This window comes from Trachypithecus francoisi, unplaced genomic scaffold (assembly GCF_009764315.1).
Source record: "Trachypithecus francoisi isolate TF-2019V2 unplaced genomic scaffold, Tfra_2.0 Lachesis_group13, whole genome shotgun sequence".
Lineage (NCBI taxonomy): Eukaryota > Metazoa > Chordata > Mammalia > Primates > Cercopithecidae > Trachypithecus > Trachypithecus francoisi.
This window is the reverse complement of record NW_022681458.1, coordinates 64516824-64522007: the sequence shown is the minus strand read 5'-3', so window position 1 is coordinate 64522007 and position 5184 is coordinate 64516824. Positions and strand designations below refer to the sequence as shown.

General features: G+C 42.5%; 1 long non-coding RNA gene across 1 annotated transcript; it reads right to left on the bottom strand.

Moving 5' to 3' along the window:
- Window positions 1-418: 418 nt before the first annotated feature.
- On the bottom strand, window positions 419-2580 carry LOC117094806. The gene is made up of 3 exons (XR_004441685.1): window positions 2502-2580; window positions 2208-2352; window positions 419-1263 (listed from the first exon to the last, which is right to left on the bottom strand). It is a non-coding gene; the product is annotated as an uncharacterized LOC117094806 (long non-coding RNA).
- Window positions 2581-5184: the final 2604 nt, after the last annotated feature.

The window sequence follows — 5184 nt, the reverse complement described above, 5'->3', positions numbered from 1 at the left end:
GCACCTCTGAATAGCCTGAGATGCATGGATAGAACTGTTTAAATAGAAAGAACAGGGCTGATGTTAACAATCAGAATACCGTCAGATCTCAAACGACTGAGAGACAGTGTCACTCTCATTCTTACTATGTGAGAGTCTAAATTCTGCCTGAGGAGTGACACAGGTAGTCAGGCCATGCTCGGTGACCTTATCTGTGAACCCAGGCCAATTCTGGGTGGATGAAGGTGTGTGGACAGTGTTTTGACTCCTCATTCTAAAACATCTTTACAATGTGCTTCATTTTGTTGAAGGATGGTTTCTGATCAACAGAGCATGTGCAGATAAAACAACTGACCAAGGGATTGAAATTTCACTTCTTGGTTGTTGAGTGTGGTTCCAGGGACCTGAACTATTCCATTCCCAGAACAAACCTCCACAATCGTGGTTGTGGTGTCACTTTCAGCCCAGCAAGGCTGGGCTAAATCTTAGAGAGCATCTGGCACAAACCTCATATTTTAAAGGTGACAGAACTGAAGCTCAGAGAGGCAGGGGTGACTCTGACATTCAACAAACTAGGGCAAGAACCAAGGTCACCTGAATTCAAACCCCAGGTCTTTAAGTAAATCGTAAATAGTTGTGTTATTTGCTATTTATCTACTCTGGACTTGCGTCTTCTATAAAATGAGAGTATTGGGTGATTTAATATGGCTTTTCTCTTGGTCCCAGCATTCATCAGTTCTTTCCACTGTGCTGTATCTTTGATCTCATTCATTCATTCCATACTGAGGAGGGTTGCTTGGAAGCAGCTGCTCATCAGTGATCATATCTCTCAGTCTGCCCCCCACTTCCCTCTCACCCCTTGCCTCTAGATGGGGCCAGTTCTTAGAATGGGATGTGACTGGCACAGAAGCATGCCACTTCCAGGCAGATGCAATTAGGAAGTAGGTGTGTCATCTTCATTCTTTCTTTCCCATTCTCTAACTGTAATAGAAGGACTCCAAGACCCTAGAGGATGGTGGAGCCATAGGATGGAAGGAACCAGAGTCCCAAATCACCCCATGGAAGGCTGCCTGCTGAACAACTGCACTGGACTGTTATGTGCACCTGAAATTAACTTATATGTCTTAATTTTTATTGTTGTTGTTAATTCTACTAGCATTACCTTGACTAATTCAGTCAGGCAACAGGCACTTAAGTAAATGCTTACTATGTGCATGCCATTATGCTGGGTAGTAGGCATCCATCAGCGAATAACGCACCATTTCTGCCATCAAGGAGTTCAGCCTGGTAAGAGAAGACATATAGGTGTGCAGACAATTGCAATAGAGTATGGTAAGTACCATGGTAAATGTGAGATGCTGTAAGAAACTATAACCTTGGATATTTCAGGGAAGACTCCCAGCAGAAGTTGTCTTTAAGTCAAGTACCAACCAATGGTGAGAAGACTGAATGTCTGTGTCCCCCACAAATTCATATGTTGAAGCCCAACCCCACAATGTGATGGTATTTGGAGATGGGGCCCTTTGGAAAGTAATTAGGGTTAGATGAAGTCATGAGGAGGGTCCCTCATGATGGGATTAAGGCCCTTATAAGAAGAAGAAGATATTTTCTCTCTCTCTCTCTCTCTCTCTCTCTCCCCCTGCCATGTGAGGACCTAGCAAGAAGGTACTCATCTGCAAGCCAGGAAGAGAGTCCTCACCAAAACCTCACCATCCTGGCACTCTAATCTCAGATTTCCAGCCTCCAGAACTGTGAGAAATAAATTCTGTTGTTTAAGCCATGCAGTCTATGGTATTTTGTCATGACAGCCTGAGCTAAGACAGATGGGTATTTCTTTCCAAAGAACCAACCTTTGCAAAGGCCGTGAAATAACAGAACAACACTTGGTGGCTACAGATAAGGGTGGAGAGGTAAGCTGAGGTTGGATCTGAAGGGAGAGCCTCACTAAGGAATTGAATAAGGTTCCCAGGAAGACAGGCTTCTATCCTGCACCAGCCTTGCAGTGGCACCCAAGGATGATGGAATGTGCCTAGGGACCTGTGGGCATGGTTGAAAGGTTAGGCAGGAGAGAGAAATAAGGCATTGTCCTAGAAATGGTACTAGTCAGATCTGTAGCCTCCCTAATAAAGAAGAGACCTAAATGCTATCAGCTGCAGATCAGGTGGATTTGACACAGCTTAGCAGCAAAGAGAAAAGATAAGCAGTTCTGAAAAGTATGGTTCACTTACCAATAACGTTAAGTAGGCATGCCTTCAACTCTCAAATTCATGCAAACAGAATACTGTAGGTTGGCAGTAACACTTCAGGTTGGCAGTAAAAGCAAGTGCTTCAGGGCCACGGCAGGACATTGGGTCCAACACTAATGAATTCCTCCTACAGAGAGATAAGTCGTTATTTGCATCATGGTTTCTGACTTGGCAAATAACCAGAGAGATAAATTAGGAATCTCCCAACCTATTTCCCAATAAGCATCATTTGCTGGACTTTTTTTTTTATTGCCTTTATTCTAGGTTTTTCCTCACCCTCAAATCTTCACAAAAGAAGGAAGAAAAACAACAGAACCTCCCTTCTCCCAAACCCTGTCTAATCCTTTCATAATTCATGATCACAGAGCTGCTGTAAAAACCTAGCCTCAATGCTGTGCTTATTCCCTGTGTGCTTGGCCAAGCACGCAATTCCATTTACCAGCACTCCAGTGAGCATGTGGTGATAAATAAAGCTGCCACCCTGCGCTTGCCCAGCGTGTTTAAAATGACACATTGGACAAGTGGGTCTCTATTGCCTCCACTTTTTTCGTAAAAAGACTAAAAATGGTCTGCAAATGCAGTAAATCTTAATTTCTAATATAAACTCCAAATACAGAAAAAAAAATCATAGGCCAGTTTAGACCAAAGTGAATTTGATGACCAGATGGTGAGGTCTAGAATATTAAAGAGATAAGCAAAATCTGAAAACTCAGCTGGTAGCCACCTCATGGGTGGGGTTTCTCCTTTTCTCTCCTTGAAGCAAACTTGCCTTCTCACAGAGCAACTTTATGGGGAACTAAAAGCACAAATGCAGGCAGAGCCAAGTCACCATTTAAAAATGCTAAATTTTTAACTGTGAAACCCCAGAATTTAAAAATGCCATTCTGTTATGATTGTTCATATGAATAATTCACTCTTACCACACGGATACTCTGTGCAAGTCCATGGCGGTGTTCTTTCGTGCATTATCTCACTGAGTTTCTTGGAGCCTGTGAATTTTCTTTTCAGATCTCCCACTCAGAAATCAAGGGCCTGCTTTTTCTTTTACAACCATTAATAGGAGAGTTGAGATTGTGTTACCCATTGAGTACTGAGGCATAGATGGGTGATCTCTAAGAGGAATGAATCAGCATTAAATCATCTTGTTGATATATAATAATAGACTCCTTTGCCTGGCAGCCAAAGCCCTCCTCAGTGCTATCCAAAACTACTTATGAATCTTACTGCCAGCCCCTCTGCTTCATCTACTCTGTGCTCCAACGTCATTACACTGTATTCTTTGTCCCCAACCTTTCCCACCTCTTTGCTTTTAGTCTCTAGTTCAGTCAGTTGCCTTGATTGCCTTTCTTTCTTTCTCTTTCTCTTTCTTTCTTTCTTTCTTTTTCTTTCTTTCTCTCTTTCTTTCTTTCTCTTTCTTTCTTTCTTTCTTCTCTCTTTCTTTCTTTCTTTCTTCTTTCTTTTTCCTTTCTTTCTTTCTTCCTTTCTTCTTTCTTCCTTTCTTTCCTTTCTTTCTCTCTCTCTCTCTCTTTCTTTCTTCTTCATTTTTATTTATTTATTTTTTTGACACAGAGTCTCACTCTGTTGCCCAGGCTGGGGTGCAGTGGTGCAATCTCAGCTCACTGCAACCTCCACCTCCTTGGTTCAAGCAATTCTCCTGTCTCAGACTCCTGAGTAGCTGGGACTACAGGCACATATCACCACGCCTGGCTAATTTTTGTATTTTTAGTAGAGATGGGGTTTCACCATATTGGTCAGGCTGGTCTGGAACTCCTGACCTCAGGTGATCCACCTGCCTCAGCCTCCCAAAGTGCTGGGATTACAGGCATGAGTCACTGCACCCGGCCACCTTGATTGCCTTTCTCCCTAATCCTTATCTCACATTCTCTACCCAGCCTTCAATCCAGCTAACATTTCATATGTGCTGTGAAGCCTGTCTCAATTCTCCTTCCCCAACTGGAAATCACCTTTCCTCTTCTGATCATCTGACGCTCTTTATTAAGTTCAGAAAATCTGTCTTTGCAAGGATATACACAGCAACATTGTTATCATAGCAAAAAGTAGGAAACAACATAAATGCCCATCAATGGGGTATCAGTTAAGTAAATTATTGTGCTCTGGTATACTGTGGAGAACAATGCAGCTATTAACCGTGGTGATATATATCTATATATTTACTGATTTGGAAAGATGACTACTACAGATTGATAAGTACAAAAATAGGGATGATTCTATCTTTAAAAGCAAAGGTAATTTAAATATCACCTTCTATATTCAATGGCTGAAGTCTCCCTCCCTCCTTTTTACTTGCCCAAGCTCTGACCTCAGAAGTGACCTAATGTTTCTGAAAGTCCTCAAAGGGTGAGGAGGGAGGATCCCATATACTCACAGCTGCAGTCTGTATTCTGCGTCTGTCCTTGAAGGTGGTCTAAGATGTTTCATTGCTTCGCCTTCTGATAGAGCCCATCATGGGAATGATGTTGATTCACCCCAAGCCATCAGTCTGTGGGTAGGCACTGCATTCCATTGAGTGCAGTACTCATCATGACCCCCTTTCCTCCTTTGTTCCTTATTTGTCTCATATGTGATGAGACGTGCAATAAACAGGATGTGATTCCTATCCTGAAAAGGCTGTTAGTCACTTCAGGCTTCCATTCCCAGGCCCTGCTTGGAAGTTCCTTTGTAGCTATAGGATTGTAGTACTTTGCCTAGGGGAGGCACATCAACTGAGTGAGAAGATCTGGGTTCAAATCCCAGCTCTGTCACTTACTAGCTTACCATCCTAGGCAAGTCATTCTCTCTGAGACTCAGTGTCTTCACGTAAAATAGGAGTGGCAATGTTACCATTTGCCTTTCTGGTAAAGAATGAACGAGATGTGATTATTAAAGTTGTTCATATATCATAAAAATCTCCCCCAAAGGCTATTACTAAATACATGCCCAGTCACACACCTCCTTCTCT